General features: G+C 42.6%; 1 protein-coding gene across 1 annotated transcript in view; it reads right to left on the bottom strand.

Annotated features, from left to right (window-relative positions):
- The window catches only part of PEPD (peptidase D), a 176,274-nt gene extending 159,538 nt beyond the window's left edge, over window positions 1–16,736 (bottom strand). The window contains exon 1 of the mRNA XM_052798252.1: window positions 16,633–16,736. The gene's annotated coding sequence lies outside the window, so the exon portion shown is untranslated. The remainder of the gene's footprint in view (window positions 1–16,632) is intronic.
- Between the last annotated feature and the right edge of the window lie 1,093 nt (window positions 16,737–17,829).

Here is a 17,829-nt window from a genome sequence, read left to right as displayed (position 1 = left end):
CACTGCAGTAGCATTGAAGAACTTTTAAAGCAGGAGCAGACAGAAAGGATTTAATTATTCTTACCTTGGCTGCATGTTCGCACATTTCTCTCTTGAGAAAACAAAAATTCTGCACATAGAGTTGTTTGCAAACTAATGTTTTAGATACATTTCTGAGTAGAAGTTAATTTGCTTGCACATTTACAGTAAATTTATAGCCAAATCTAAGTTTGGATGTCTCTGAACAAAGCAGCATGTTTGAGACATCGGTATCAAACGATAACAAATACTGAGTTATGTGCACTTAAGCCATATCAGAGGGCAAGTTGTTATGGCAGTCTGCTCAGCAGGAAGCCATTTAAGATAACATTGTACTGAAAAGGGGCATAGATTTCAGAGTGTAAAACCAGTAGAGATTTACATTTTGACTTCTTTATAAAATGCATCTAGATCACATCCAAAATATTAAGCGTAGTTAACTGCTCATACAATTGCCGACACCAAGCCTCTGGTCTCCTGATGCAACTGCATGACTTGCCTGAATGGGACAGCTGAAGGAGACCTGCCTGCAGATCAGCTCATGGTTTATTTTGGGAGATGGACAAAAAACTGGGCTCTGCAAAAAATTCATTGTCCTCAGGGACAGAACACTTCATTTTGTGTGCTGTACTGCTGCACAGGTACCAAAACAACGGAAAAGGCACAAATAAGGGAGACAAAAGGACCGGTGGGGTTTGGGGATGACTGCTTTGAAGTGAACCTGGGGCGGTTGCATGGGAATGTGTAGGGCCATGAATCCTTCCTCGGCTGCAGCAGGACGCCATTGGAGCTGACGACCGAGCTCCTCCTGTCCACCAGTGACACAAGAAGACTTGTGTTCAAAACACGCACAAAATGCTGGGGAGCAAGGCTATAGGAGGCTGTTTTCTCTGTGTGTGGATAATATAGCCACACCATCCTGCCAAACAGCTTAGTGCATGCACAAAACTTGATTTGGAAGTGCTGAAACACCACTTCAGATTTTAGGACTATAATTTTAAAAGCTTGGTTGAGAATTCTATCAGAATATGAAAATTACATGGATAAACTTAGCTTCTCTGCAAAAGTGACACATGCTCCAAAAGCCTCCTATTAACATGTTTTCTGTGCCGAATGCTCTCTTGAACTGGAAAAAATAGAGCTCCCAGCTACAAGTTTCTGACTCCCATTCTGTTATACATACTATATGTGTGCCGATTATCATAAAAGAAAATTAACATTTTCATAAACCAGAAAGTTTGTGTTAAAGTCATGCAATGGCTATTTATAGTCTTATTACTCTTTAGACCCTGGTAAATAACTACAGTATAACAACCACCAAAAATAATCACATCATGTGACATTATCACACTCCTATTAGTTACAGTGTAGAAAGTGAATAATAACATGGTAAAAATTTTCTCCGTGGCAGCTCTGAAGAGAGGCCAGAAGGACAGAGGAGGAGGATGAAACACAGATCTGAAAGCAGAGCACATCCTGCCATCTCCCTGCGTGAAGATTAGTGGCCCACCATGCCCCAGTGGAGTTGCTTCACAGTTTTACACTGCACTTGGAGGAAGAGCGCAAAGAAAATTAGGAAAGAAAGCACCATTTGGATTTGTATAGTATCAAATAATATACCTCAAAAAGTTCATGAATTCAGGCTATAATTCTGCCTTAGATTATGATCATGTGAATAAATCATTCCTTCTGGTCTCTGATAGATTTAAGACACCTCCAGCCAGACTCTCAGAGGAATGAGATGCTCACTGTGGGCAGTGAGGGGGTGTTTCCAGCTCTGCTAGTTATATTCTTCATGAGCTGCTTCTCCTTCCACAGCACCCCCCGCCCCCATTTTCTCTCCTCCTTTGCACATACACATACAAGACGACAAACTTTCTTCATTCTCCCTCCATGATACTGCATCATTCTGCTACTTATGTGGAAGGATGAAGCCAAGAGGCCAAAAGTTTTGCTTCATTCCGCAGCACAGAGATGGGGGAAAATGATAAATTTATGGCAAATCACGAAGCGTTATCCTGCAAACTGAAGAAGGTGCAAAGCGGAGCCATCTGGCAAGTCTCTCCTTCCTCCCTCTGAATCGCTGTCACATTTCAAGATCAGCCTGTGTTTTCTGTCAAAAATTGGGAACCCATAGGCCATGGGCTGGGAAATATCTACAGAGTAGGTGGAACGGGGAGGCAGGAAGCTTGAATCCTTACTTGATACTTTATTTTGTGTTCATTTACTTCCAATCTGCTGCTTCTACTTCTCCTAGGAGAGGGAGAGGAGCTGGCATCCAGCAAGTAGGCAGTCAGTTGGTCCTTTGGCCATGACCACCAATGCTGGAGTAGCTGGGAAGCAGGACTGAACCCCAAAATTTCCTGGGGGTCCTTCATTTCTGCAAGGTCACAAGACCAATGCACTCAGTCTGCTGCAGGAGACCCCTCCTCTGGGGAAAAAGTATCCCCACCTGCACCCCCAACTTGAAGGCTGCAGCTATTTTGACACTTGGCTCCATGTTAATGCATTTGAGCAAACAAGCTTCTGCAGAGACCGAGAGGAGCGTGAGCACAAATTCAGCTCTTTTGCTGAAAAGCAAATTTTTCTCTGTGTAGGTATGTGATTGTTTAGGCCCTGTTTGAATGAAGTTCATGGATAAGCATGGGTACCTGTGACAAAGCAGTGCGCACAGACCTGGGTGTTCTGCATGGGGATAGACGGGTTAGGACATCCACAGTGAGGAGGATCTTCCACATGAGGGATGACAGTGAATCACTTCCATCTGTGATGTAAAAGAAAACCTTGCCATTTCATTCTACATACTTGATCTCCTCTAAGTACCTTCCCATTTGTCCTATAAATAAATAATAGTTTTACTTTGAGTATGCTGTTCTTGCAGGTAAGTGGAAAAGGCTTGTTCCCTTACCAAGCAGGAGAAACGTATTGGCTATAGGAATGACAACAAGGCAACATTTGTAGAGCCCAGCAAACCCTGGGAAAGAAAACAGAAAAATGATACATAGAGTGGCTCTGAGTTTACTTTGTTTGCTGTTCTTATTCTGCCTGCTCATTTCTGTTACCAATCCAAAATTCTTGAATCTTTAATGGTAAAATACTGGCTTAACTAGCAATGCAAAGCTTCACTGTAATCACAGTCCTGACCCAATTATTTCACTCTGCTGGGCAATCATTCCCTTCCATAGGTGAGGACTGCAATGTAGAGCAGTAGTCTGGAGTGAAAAAACTGCACGAGGGCAGGATCATGCCCTTTTTTTTTTGCCTTTTCCTACACATGCAACCACCAGAACTGTTGTGATGCATACTTTGGATAAGTCCTTGTGAGAATACAGTACATGGAGGCATGTATTTCCATGCATTTGCTTAGGAGTCACAGAGGACTTCATTTATAGCTTAGTACCATATCTCTTCCATAGAAGGACCACTTTTTTTTTTTTTTTTTTTTTTTAAAACACAAGCCATAAATTCTTGATCCAAGTACTATGCTTAACTGGGACTTCCTCTCATGTCAGAGACTGCATCACAACATAAAAAGACAGAATGTGTCCTTTAAACGCTATGGAAATATTGCCCCTTACAAAGGTGCACAAAATGCCACAGAATGCAGAATACACTTATGTCTCTTTTACTCATACTGAGATCTTTGAATAGTTCTACTGAACATTACCATTTATTTGACTGGGGCAGTATTTACTGCAACATATTCATGCTAATTTTCAGGCAACTGCTTCAGTCTGATTTATGATGTAAGTTCTTTCTTTAAGTCATTCATGCAGACTTTTCATTAAAGTAGAAGAGAATCTATAATGGATTCAATATGTAATGCGAAGATTAGCCTTGAAAATAGACTTATTTCTGCCTAAGTCATCAAATATTACATGTACATGAGTCTAAGTTCTGAGAAAGCCAAGTGAAATAAGAAGTTGCCTCTGAAGATGATACTGTGGGTGCTGGGTATTAGACAGATTTTCCATTTGTTCAAAGTCTTCTTTCTACTTCTCTACTCAGATCTTCCTTCCCAAATCTGTATATCCTCCCCTTCCATATCCTGCAGCCTCTTTGCCACCTCTGCTCCCTGAGACTCCCTGACATCTCCTTTTGGCAATCTTGTGTCCTCCAGTATGCTTGTCTAAGGTGTGGGAGATACAGTATATGGCCTTCCAATATTTTTGCAGCATCCATACTGGTAACTAGCCAAAACGTCCCATCCTCATTTGGCAAAGCTTCCACTGAAGTTAACAGTTAAAGAGTCAATGAGTCATTTTGCCTGATTTGGCCTTAAATGCTGTGTACGTTAAAATGGAAAAGAAAGCAAGGAGATGCTGTCATGTAGCATCCCAGTATTTGGGTACAAAATTAAGAATCAACGTCTTTTCTCAAATTAGAGCAGACATGAATCCTTAAGAATAAGGCAGAACCTACCAGCAAAACATACAAATGAGTTCTGAAAAGCTATTTCTATTAATAATGAGCCATCAGTCCATCTGGACAAGATTTTTAAGTTCTCAGGGACATTTACAGGCTAATAACTCAATCAAATTGGGTAACAAGGACATGAAGGAACAGAAATGTTCCAGGCATCAGCTACATTAAATGGAAGCAAATGGGAAGATATTCACAGAAATTATTTTTCAGCAAACAGTTTGCTATGAAGGATCTGCCAAGGGCATAAGGTAAAATTGAATGCTTCAGGAGTAAACCCAACAACGACATACATCTATTTGGATGTCTAGGAATACGTAGCCAAAATGAGCAAACAAATTCATGAAGATTCTGAGTAGCTTAATAATTTGGCCTACAGAATTTCAGGGCCAAGACAACATGCACTGGTGAGCCAAGGTAATGGTAATTAAGTGTAGTTCTCTGACATACTACTAAAAAGGACCAAAAAATTGCTTAATTCATATTTGATAAATAATTGATCTGACAACTTTTTTTATTTATTTGGAATAAGGTGCATAATGATTCACCTTTCTCCTTCCCATCTTTATTTTCAGCTTACAGAGCTGCATAAATGACTAGTGAATATATTCATCGAGCGTTTTATTGGATCAGTTTTTGAAAAATGCTTATAGACATCAACTGTTTTTTCCTTTTCATTTTCTTGCTCACGTCATGCCGCTACACTGAAAGTTACAGATGGCCAGGAGCACAGGAATCAGAGCCTCGGGGAGACCTCAGCCTTCTTGGTTACAAACAGCAGCAGCAAGCACCTCTCCATTAGCAGCTAGGAGAAGACTTCAAACACACTGGTGGCAACCCTGACTCCATCCATCAGGACCATTCCCCTTTTACCCTAGGAATACCCAAACCACTGCAACAGTCTTGCGAACAAGAGAAAGTATATTTACATACTGCCAGAGCCTGAAGTATTCTAGTGACTGAAATTTTAAGAAGCTTAACACTTTGCATTTATTTTGAATGTTACTCTGTGTAAAATCAGAACCATTAAAATTCTTTCTGTGAAGATATTTCAGTAGAAGATTTGCTGGTAAGATGAGAAGATGCCTGTTCTTTAATCCCCCACATCTTTGCTGTATTTTTCCTGCTCTTCTTGTTGCGTTCAGTTCCTTCACTACTGGCTCAGTAAAGCAGAGCATGAGGCTACTAGTTGTTTAAATATATTTGGGGGAAAAAAGCAAACCCCCTACAAAACCCTAACTAACAGGATTGCTGTAAGCCCTGAGGAGCTGCAGCATTGCCTCTGCGCGTAGGTGGCCTGAGCACATGGCAGACACAGCAAAGCACCAGAAACCTAAATACTACCACAGAGTTGAGGATCAAACTCAGTTCAAGTGTAAGCAAGTGTAACTACATCCAAATCAGTAGCTGCGCCTGCTTTTCCCAGTATGGTTTTCTGCCAAATGCGTGTACCAGCAGCACGTCCCCACAGCCAAGGCTGGCCGGCCTTCCAGAAGGCCCTGCTGGCCAACAAGGAGGGACTGTGCTGGCAAGCTCAATTAGGCAAAAACTGCCGTTTTACAAATGTTGTTTAGCAGTACTGTTATTGCTTCTGTTCATTGTGGGCTAGGAGGTCTGTACTGCTTGGGAAAGGCTCAAAATTATGAACTCCTACGCAAGCGACGTGTTTGTATGACACACTTGCATGTCACCTTTCCTCTGCAGGGAGCGAGGTGAGGACCAGACGAGAAGCTGGAACTTCAGCAACGGGCATAGTGCCCCGAGATTCCCCTCTGAAGCCCTAGTACAGCAGGTACTACATGTGGAAGCTTGCAGGATGCAGAAAATCAAACAGCAGTACAAACCTTATCAAAGCCCAGCTCAAAATTAGTGAAGATTGTGCCATGCTCTTTTTTAAAGCCTTCTGTTCTGCATGGCGTACATTACAGTGACGTTGGGTCAAATCCTGAAGCAGATCAAAGCTCAGATTGACTATTTTCACACGCAGATCCTACTTCAAATAGAGAAATCGGAGAAGGGGAACGAGTGATAAAACATACTCCAAATGCCAAAAGTCATCCCCCAGCTACTGCTGAGCCAGAGGCGCAGTTTAACTTGCCATGACATGCAGGGAGCAACAGCATCACTTGAACAAGCAATCTAACTTTAGTGTTTGATATTGCTTAATCATAATGAAAGATGCTCGGCCTGTCTACCATGTGTCCCCCAATCAGAGATTCTTCACGCTTTTACAGCAGGCCTACTCATCTTTCTTCCTAAAACAAATAATCTCTCAGTCTCATTGTAAACCACCAGTGACACTTAGTATTCTGATCACTCCATGCAAGTCCACCTGGTATATAGTGTTTTAAATCCAAGCGCCGTTATGGCTATGCATTTTCACTAGCTTCATGGTACAACACAATAGCTCTATTCAGTAAGAAGTAAATCTAAATTCCGATCCTCGACTGATGAGGTTTATATAGTTGGGTTTGGTTTTTTCTTTTTGACTTTTATGCATCTTGAAACCACATCTGTCAAAACATGTTAACTAAACAATGGGATACTTAAACACTCGCTGCAATATCAAGAAGCTTTTTCTTCCTCCCATTTCACTGGTTACAAACCTTTTTGATCTTAAACGGTGACAAAGGATCATTGAAAAAGTCCCCACTGTCTGTTAATGTCTGGAAAACACTATTTATCCTAGACAGTTTATCAATGTGTCATTTAGCTCGAGAAGATTATAAGAAGGGATGAAACACAGCAGCTCCAGAGGGACTTTCAGAAATCCTGACAACACCCCCACTTGGCTCCTGGTTTGCCTGCCCCCACATCCCTGCAAAAAAGGATCCTACCAAGATTTTTACTCTGCTGCTGTACGGATGGAGCTGTGCAACACTCCCTTTTGCTTGGCAGCAGTTGAAATCCCCAACCTCACTTCCCCTGAACATGAGGTGTGATCCCAGACCAAGAGGGATCAAGAAGCACACAGCACTTCAGCAGCAAAGGGAAGCAAAATATGGGGTCTGCCCCAAGGAGCACTAACGTGACCTGGAGTTTCTGTGGGGACCCCGAGTCCTTTGTGAACGTTTTTGCTGTTCTTTAAGCTGAAGTCATTGATAAAAGTGGAAGGATAGATGTGAGCCTACTGCCTAATCTGCCAGGTCTAAATGATGTATTGATAAAACGATAATAATTTCCTGTAATCCTGGAGGCTCTCCTTACACCTAACTCCCCTCATTTACCATTGTCCTGCTCTCCTGGTTATAGGTACTGCCCATACTTCCCCATTAGCCTCTCTAGAAAACTTTTGTGTCACATAACTCCTTGGTGTGATTTATAAAGCTATCTAACTTGTTTTCTTCCTAGCGTATCTTGTGTAACCTATTTGTCTTTTTATCACAGCATCTTATCTGCCCCTTATTTGCTGTAGCTATTTATCAAAGAGTTACAATAATATCTATTCCTCTAACGTTATTGATGCGGATGCCTCCACAGTCAAAACCTCAGCTTCGTCACAGGCTGGCCATACTGCTGCGGTGCTGACAGAGGATGGGCTGCAGAGCAGCGGCACCCCGACCAACAATCCTGCGGGGGAACTTCACACCCCCCCCACCTCCGCCTTATCAGCTTGTAAGCACATGCCTCGGGCAAAACATCTCCGGTTTGCTCTGTACAGCGCCAAGCACAAGGAGACGCCCCACCATGTCTGTGCACCCAGAAAGCAGCAAGGCAACTAGCACAGACCCACCATCAGCCGTTTTCTGCAGCTGATGAGAGTTTGCTTTGACTTTTGGACACTGATTCGCACTCTCTACCTTAGCTTGTCTATTGTAAATGAGTTATACTGGTATTTTGCTGCATGACAGAAGATTTACAAGGCTTAGATCATTCAGTATGTAGAGCCCTCTAGAGATGTGCTTAGTTTTATTACTCTATTGCCAACGCTATTGCTGCGATAGTTGCGGTTACTTCTAATCAAATACCATGCTGTTCTCATCAGTCAGTGACAGCTTTTTTTCGTTAGTTTTGGGTCTAATTTGCTAATTAACATCAGCTTTAAGAGGTAATAAAAAGCAAAATAGCGACAAAAATATTGATCTTTAATATTCAAACAAGGTAACAGGAGAAAATGCTTCTTAGGGTGCACGTATACTTATATACATGTGCACACATCTGGGGGTGGAGAGATGTTTCAAGGTGTGTGGTCAGTAAAGCATCTTCCAGGTATTAGCTCTCCCAGACAGAAGGGATTTGTGGTGTGTGCTGGGAACACAAAGCACAAACTCCTTCAGAGCCTCATTCTGTGTATTTAATACTGGAAGTTGTATAAAACTAAAATCCATCAAGCTGTGTGTTCTCATCAAGAGATCTCTTGAAGCTTCTCTGAAATACAGAGATGCCAGTCTTACCATCCTGAAAAAAGCCAACAGGCACATGCAACCAGGCTGCCTAAAATGCCCTATGCTTTCACCAGCCAGGAGATGCTCCACGGGGTGCCTCGGGCGCTGGGAACTGCTGCAGGCAGAGCAGCGGTCCCTCAGGCAGTGCCTGCTACCACATGCTGCCCAGCTATGTATTTGATAACAAAACTCTCTCCTGTCAGTGGCTGCTTCATGCTCTGAAGCCAGGGGGTTTATTTCTAATTGCACACACACACATTTATAAATATACTTTAAGCACACATCTTACAAATTTCTTCTATTTATTAAATCTTCTCTAATGGTGTGAATTCTCATTAGTCACATAAATCAATGCCTCACTCCTTTTCCCGTGAACATCACTATATGTTGATACCCAAAAGCTGTGAGTTCCATGCACTCATGATGTATTGTGATAAAAAAATTACTAGTTTTTACATTGTTGTCTTTCAGTGCAATTTAATGTTTCCCTGTCATTTGATATTTTTAAAACAGCAAATAGGATGAAATTTGACTTCAAATTCTGATTTATACATTAACTCCTACTAGTTTTCTTCAGAACTAGCTAGTCTTGACCTTCTAACCCTGTCTTTACACAGAAATTTATCTAATTATTAGCAATACAATTCTCATTTACCAGATCTATCAGGTACAGAAAAATCTCAAAATGGGCAAGTGTCCTGGTTTCAGCTGGAATAAAGTTAATTTTCTTCTTAGTAGCTGCTATAGTGCCATGTTTTGGATTTAGGATGAGAAGAATGTTGATAACACACCGATGTTTTAGTTGTTGCTAAGCAGCGTTTATACTAAGTCAAGGTCTTTTCAGCTTTTCATACTGTCCTGCCAGCGGAGGCTGGGAGTCCACAAGAAGCTGGGAGGGGACACAGCAAGGACAGCTGACCCAAATGAGCCAAAGGGGTATTCCATATCATGTTATGTCCTGCCCAGTGTATAAACTGGGGGAAGTTGCCTGGGGGGCACCACGGCTTGGGGTTTGGCTGGGCATCGTTTGGTGGGTGGTGAGCAATTGTATTGTGCATCACTTGTTTTGTATACGTTATTATTATTTTCCCTTCCTTTTCTGTCCTACTAAACTGTCTTTATCTCAACCCATGAGTTTTACTTTTTTTTCCCCAATTCTCTCCCTTGTCCCACTGCAGGGGTGGGAGGGAAGTGAGCAAGCAGCTGCATGGTGCTTAATTGTCAGCTGGGGTTAAACCATGACAGCAAGTGACAAGCACGAGAGGAGTACTAAGAAAGGAAATGAGGTGGAGGGGTTACAAGTAAAGATACAACAGAGGTACAGGGAGAACAGCAGAGGGTGAGAGCAGCAGTGCTTTATTAGTTGTAAAGGGTTTAATATTTTTTCCAGCGCGGGCACCAAGTAGCAGAAAGGAGGCAGTGAAAGTAAAATAAAAATCAAGATTTGGGAATGGATCCTGGTCAAAAGAGCTGGGAAGTCCAGAGGAGGAAGAAAACAATATTTCCTAAAGAGAGGCGCTTATATTGTACCCCGGGGAAGACTATCGTCCAGCTGCAAGGCAGACTAAGGTCCTACCAAGGGTACAGCCGCCCCAGGCAAGCGCTCCAGCTGCAAGGCAGACTAAGGTCCTACCAAGGGTACAGCCGCCCCAGGCAAGCGCTCCGCGAGGAGGCTGCCCTTGGCAAGGGCAACATTTAAACCACCTCCTCTCTCTTCAGCTCATCCATCAAGAGTCGCTTGTGGCCTAATGTTGAGCCCCAGGGTATCCCATAAAGAGAAGGGCTTGCATAGGATGGGTATCACTAGACTTCTATGGTGAATGCATATTGACTAAGTGGCCTAATGCAGGCAGAGCAATTCCAGAGCATCTGCCAAGGCCCAGGGACTTTTTGATACATGTAAGAAAAGTAGGACAAATTAAAATCCCCCCATTACTTCCCACTCCGTGCCTATAACACCTCAAGGGCCAAAGGACAACTGCAACCCTGGGATATAAAAGGACCGACTCCTGTGGGAATTTGCTGCAATGCTGAGGATGGCTCAAATATCCTCCAAGCTGAACTTCCCTCAGCATCATCAGCCAGCCTGGGACTGGGCCACCATTAGCACACGTGCCATCTGGGGAATGCAATTTCCCCACACAGAGGGCTCTCACAGCAGATTTGCTGGAAGGAAGATGAATCAGACTGAATTGGGACACTGGAGGAAGGATCCCACTGCAGTTGTGAGAGGCCAAGGGCAGAAACTACAAGGGGGATGTCAGGACCTGCAAAATTGTCTCCTTTAAATCTTCCACAAAGGCTTCCTCATGCACTGGCTGAGCCCCCAAAAACTGAGACGTCAGAGAGATGTGGTCAGGCCTGAACAAGGGGAAACAAAAGGCACTATTTTATCTGCAGCAGAAAGGCAGTGGGATGCTTCAGGTACCGAGTGACCTGACCGGAGAATACAATAAGCATTATGAAGCCTGCAGTAAGGAGGGAGAATAATTTCTTCTTTTCAAAATCAAATTCAAGTAGAAGCAGCCTTAGCAAAAGCCACTTTATATAAATTAACACAATTCTTCCATATATCACAATGACCGGTTAGGCCAGAGGACTTTCATTGTCTGCAATTTCCTCCCAGCTGCAGTCCTTTGGCTTTGCCGTACACAGCCACGTGTGACAGAAACGCAATAGAGCGGCTCGGCATGAAGACAAGGGCTGTCTGTGATACTTACCAGTTGCCTTCAGCCTCCTAAGTGGTAAATGAGGGCCAGATCATCTAATTAGTCTACACTGACTTAGCATAGACTAGAACAAGGGATGGAAGTGACTTCAAGACACATTTATTTCTGTGTGATTGCTGAGCAGCTCTGGAGGAGCAGGAGGGAAGTCAGCAGCAAAGCCCCGGTGCGCCCACCACAGGGTCTTCCCTCCGAGCTCCCTGCCCGTCTGTGCACCGTGGCTTTACGAAGTGCCTGATCCTACCAGGGCAGGCATTAACAAATTGCAAAGTAGGCTGGAACAAGGCCAGTGAAATCACAAAACACGGTATAACTAAGAAATTTGGCAAGTAACTGAATAACTGGAGGAAAACCAGGAGTGTCATACTGCTGCTCAGCAGAGGTGAATGCTGATGATTTTGAGGCTTTCTTTTGAGCAATAATCTCCATGAAAAGGTCAACACCATGTAGATGGTTAGCAATTAAGACCTCTGATGGAAGTAACTATCACCATCTACATTAAGGGAAAAAAAGAAAAAAAAAAACAACAAAAAAACCCAAACAACCCAGACCCAAGGGTACTTGAGTAAGTTAGATCTTTCCGATTGCTTCAGCCAATTAGCTCCTGAGGCAAATAGCCTGTAGGTCCTTACGTGGGACCAGTCAGGGATATCATTAGGAGTTCACCTTCGAGAAGTCATGGAGGAGGCACAGGACAATTGGAAAATGACAGTGCCTGTGCTGAACACGGGGGAGGATGGCAGAGTGAGGAATGAAAGGGCAGTCAAGAATGCTGGAACAAATAAACAAGTGATTTGTAAGGCCATGGAGGACATGAAGGAGATGAACAGCACTGTGCATGAATCTGTCACGTAAAAATAATGTCAAAACAATATCATTTAATTTTCCAACAAGGTAGCAGACCTTGTGGCGAAGGGAGAAGGGTAAATGTCATACTTCACCTAGTAAGACTCTGACACCGTTTCCCATGGTATTTTTACATAAGCTATGGATACACAATGTAGATTAAACTACCGTAGGTGGATGCAAGAAAGACAGGGTGACTTAAGCCGGGGAGGAGTTATTGATTGTTTACTGTCAAAACGGAAGGATGCACAAAACAAAGGTATTCCTTGGGGATTTGTCCTGAGCCAGCTCTGTTCAATGCCATATTATAGTGACCTGGAAGGTAGGATATAGAGTATTCTCAGTACATTTGCAAATGACCCCCAGCCAGAAGGGACTGCAAATGTGTGGGAGGATAGGATCAGAATTGCAAATGGTCCCAACAAGCTGAGGAACTAGCACAAACAATAGGGTGCATTTCAATTAGAGCATGCAAAAATACTCCACTGCAGAAATATAGGATGGAGGAAAATTGATTAGTTGGAAGATCTTTAGAAAAGGATCTAGCAATTATAGTAAATTACACTGAGTGGGAATCAAGAATGCCACAATTTTGAAGGAGACAAACATGCATGCATAAATAAGGGGATAGTCTGCAAGTCATGCAGAGTAACAAGGCTTTTGTTGGGAAAGTTTAGCCAGTGTGGGGCATTGCCCCTCAGGAGAAACCTGGACCCCTTGATAAGTGTCTGAAGAAGAGTAGTGGGAAAGGTCAAAGTCCAGGAAATGGGCCTACATGGAAACTGTGAATGAGTATTTTTGTTCAGCCTAATGTTCTGGTGCAAAGACACGAGGAATCAAATGCTTTCTTTGTCCACTGCTGGCAGACTAGGAAGCAGTGGGAACCCAGCATCCCTGGCCCTGCACAAAGAGAGTGGCAGCAGAGCCGGTTAATACAGACACTGGGGAGGGGGTCTTCTCTTAGAAGAAGAAAAAAAAAAACAAACCAAAAACCAAAAACCCAAAACAATACAAAACCACTCAGATAATCTGAAGCCAGTTTAGCAGGTGCTCACACAACTACTTTAGACTTCAAATAATCAATCCTGATGAGAAAGGCATAGCCAAGATCAGCATACAATCATCAGGGAGTGTTAACCACTGAATAGTTGAGTTCAAGGTGTGCCAGTCAATCAAGGGGAAAAAAATAATGAAAAGCATATCCCACTTCAAGGATAAAAAAAAGCCACAATTTGTACATTCAGGTGATTGCAATATTATTAGAGAGGTCATCACACTGAATATTCATCGATTGCCCTAGGCAAGGGCTTAAAGTGGTCAGAGAAGTCTCTGACTGCCCAGCAATATAATTTTATTTGTTCTTAATCAAATTTTAGGATCAGACAAGCTTGTGTAATTGCACTTAAAATGCTCCCTTGCTGGACATCTATCCCGTTCAACCTCACCTCTTATTGTCTAGCCTTGTTTCTTGGGGATTGCTTTTGCTTTAGCTGCACAGAGCCTACTTGAAAGCCTACGCAAGACAGCTTCTTAAAACACAGGCAGTGGCAAGGAGCCCTTCATCACCATCCCAAACCCCTCAAACTCCTGCAAACCATCAGAAAGGTGAAGCACTTTGAGAGCAGTGGCTGTTTAGCTCAAGCACACCAGCACACTACCGCAGCCACCAGGACCCACCTGGAGATCCAGCAAAGTGCAGCGGCCTTGGCCACAGCAGCCTGCTCGGATCCAGCACAGGCATCGCCAGTCTGGAGCGGCATTGAACCATCTAGACACAACTGTAACGAGTCAAACTTGTTTCTAGCAAAAAACCCCACAAAGCCCAATTCACAACCACCTTGCTTTTTGCTGCTTATAGCTATAATGATGATACTCACCCTGAGAAACTCCCACATCTTACTCTGATAGTAATACACAGTACTGTAACATTAATGAATTAGCAGTAAGAGAAAACTACTCATTTGGAAGAAGGCTTCTGGAGCAATATAAAGCTGCAGGAAACCTGCCTGATTTGTCTTTTGGCAGGTTCTGCTACTAGCTTTAAATTAACACTGCAAGTGTTACCAACTGATTCTCTATAGGAACTAGCTGAGTGAACCTGAGCACACCTGTAATTGCATGTTCAAGTTACACAGACCTCAGTTTTCTGTCTTAGAACAAATTAGGTTTATTTTTAGGTTTTTGTCTCCATCTGAATCCAAAGCTCCAGCCACAGCATTGTAATGTTAAACCCACAAAGGTCAAAATCACAAGAAAATTATTGCACCAGCCCTTATGAAGTGAAACGTGCATTTTACAGGGCTCTGTTGGTAATGTCTTGTTCTGCTTTTCTGCTCTTTCACAATTCTCTGTGCAAAGAGACTATTTTGACATGACCATTGTATTCTGTGAGTGCTGGCTAGGAACAACTTCTCCAATTTACACAAGCTTTTTAAAACTAAGATTTTTTTAGTATGATCTTCATCCCTCCCATGTCAACTTAGCAGTGATTGGGAAAGGCTAATTGGGTTCTTCGTGTTTTCTTTACATCTTGAGTATAATCATGGGGAACTATTTGTTTTGCCAGATCAAGGTAGCTTAAGAAATACCGTAAGAGCTAAGGAGATTTTAAAATTATTACAGTTTCTGTGTTCTTAATAACATACGATGAATAGGAGGAAACTTTAAAATGTGGTAAAAGCTTGTGGAAAACTGAGAACTTTTAAAACTAAAATTAAGAACTCAGCCAACATGCTTGTTACCACTGCCAAGAGCAATCTGGAAGTCAAAGTTAACAAAAAATCTCACCCCAAGTTATCCATGTCTCACTAACTGTCAAAACCTCTAAAGTATATCAGATCTTTCAGTCAGCTCTAATTAAGAGTATTTTGGAGACAGAAACAGAATTTAATTCCTCTTAATCTTGGTAGCACAGAACCTGCATTTTCCCTCAGCTTTTCTTTCTGCATCAGACTTTGCTGTTTCACCTACCAGCTTCATAGCCCCCATTCCCAGGCTCTGCTGTCCTTTGTGGTACTCTTCTGGAGGCTGGCATTCACCAGAGACATTCAGAGCAGACTTCAGACTGTTTTTACTCCCACCAAGAGACCTACCCAGGGCTAAAGCAGCAGAAAATTGGGCAGCCATGTAGGCAGTTTCAGCAGTGTCTCCATTAGCAAGTAATTTGGTTCAGCTGGAGTGGGTTTGGGAGACTAAAGCAGCAGGTGCTGATACCCTTCATATCTCCAGCATGTGTGGATTGTGGGTTTAATTTGGATTAGATTTAGCTTGATCACCTAGAACAAATCTTCCCCTTGCTCAGGGAATCAACGCTTTCTGAAGAGAAAAAGGATTTGGTACACTCTAAAATAATCTTATGGTCCCTGGTGCAGTTCAGATCCCAACATCCCATTAAACACTAGAGACCATCAGATGGCTCACCTCAAAGCACGCCGCTGCCCCTACCTAAACCACCGTGTTATAGTCCTTTCTTCCCCACTTCTCCTCTGTCCCAAATTGTTGGGAAGTTTCTTAAGGTAATTGGGTTCATTTTGGGAGGAATGTTGCAGATGCCTTGAAAATAGGGGTATCATGCAAATCTAACAATCTCAGTTATGAAGCGCCTTAATTATGCACGACTGCTCTGCATTACACAGGTCTAATTCACATTTGAAATGCATTCAGCTTCCAGCACAAACATTAGATTCAATTACCATATGATTTTTAAGAAACAGTAACATTGCCAACTAGCAGAAGTCTACCTGAGCTATTTCAGCCAGTTTTGATTAAAGCAATAGTGCACGTTTCCCTTCTCTATGCACTACAAACTTAGTCTCCTTCCTCTTAGCTACAAAGTTGAGATCTAAAAAGGCAAACCCCCCAAAGTTTACAGAGAAAACCACCTTGCCTTATAATCTCAAGATATGAAGAAGTAAATTTCCAGTGTAGTGAGTTACCCACCCAGCTGCATTTATTATGTGTTAAAACTCCCTGTGCACCAAGCAGAAAATTTGCCCCTAAGCATTTTTTTTATAATTTTTTTTCCCAACTTGAAAACTGCCAGAATACTTAACAGATTTTTAGGAAATTGCTCTCAGTGGTAAAAATTCACCATCTGATCTCCAAACAGAATTATAAACCTGAAACACAGAGGCCAGATACAGCCCTCTAATTAGGAGTAGGCAGTGATTTTCTGGCAAAACATCAATTAATCAACTTCCCCCTCCCCCCCCCCCCCTAAAAAAAGGAGAATTTACCTATTTCATTGAAACATTCCCTAAGAAAAGCCTGGGTGCCAGCATGGACAAAGCAGGCTCCTTTCCCGCCTGACTCCTAGCAGAAAATGGACCGGGAGGTGCCCAGATGCCAGGCTGGGACTCCCCTGGCCGGGAGTCCTCCCCGTTTCCCATGTGTGCTATTTACTGAATAATTAACCATTTAGTGGCCCCAAGAGCCTGTAAGGCAGCCCAGCAGTTCTACCACTCTTGGAGAAGCAGCAAATTAGAAGGTTGTCTCCTCTCCTGCCCTAATTATAAACCATCGGGACTGGGTGCTTAATACTGGTGTACTGGTACGTGGCTCAGTCCCAGCTTTCTCAGTTTGAATCACTAAGTGAAATTATTGTAAGTCACCATGGGCTTTGGCTAAGTACAGAGGGTAGCTTTGGACTATGGCAAGTTATTTAAGGATAGTAAATAATACGGATTTGTCATTTCTTCTGCAAAACGTGAGAAAGGCTATCTGCCAATCTCTCCCCTGCTCGCAGTGCTATCAATATCCCACTCTCTTGACTAGACTTTGGCCAATACATCACAAACTGATGCTCATGGTTGAAATTCATTAAGCGATATGTCTAGGTTGCTTCTTCTGCAGGAATGAGATTTTCTTCTGCAAACCGAGAGGTGATAAAGATTCCCTTTGTAAATACCAAGGTTGCTTGAAATCTTTCCTTCTAATTTTCTTTTATGAACACGTTGGGGAATTTTTGTGGGGGATGACCAAGGGGAGGGTTACAGAACAGGAAATGGCAGAAAAATTTTTTTTTTTTTTTCCTGAAGAAGTCTGCTTTTTATGGGAAAGCTGAAAACATTTTAATTTTTCTCCAGTTCTGAACTAAAATTATTTATTTTTGTAGCTTCTTAAGGCTTCTACGAGAAATCAAAAATTTTTCTTCCAAAAAATAATCCCTTTGCCAAAGCAGGACAGTGAAAGGAATGAATAGCAGCCTGTTACTGACAGCTGCACCCCTCAGCCCTGCTCAGCACATTCTGCACATCAGAAAGACAAAGATGTGAAGAACTATTGATCACTGCTGCTTAAATGCACTGAAACTCTGAATTTAACAAAAGCACAGGCCCGACACCGGAAACTTCTGTATGTTCCCAAGACAAGCACATGATAAGCATGGCTTGTGGAGACTTGCTCACAGTGCCCCAAGTTTAGTTACTTTCCCC

The sequence above is a fragment of the Harpia harpyja genome, chromosome 9 (genome assembly GCF_026419915.1).
Source record: "Harpia harpyja isolate bHarHar1 chromosome 9, bHarHar1 primary haplotype, whole genome shotgun sequence".
Taxonomy (NCBI): Eukaryota; Metazoa; Chordata; class Aves; order Accipitriformes; family Accipitridae; genus Harpia; species Harpia harpyja.
Note: the sequence above shows the minus strand (reverse complement) of the source record. Positions and strands in the feature narration are given on the sequence as shown.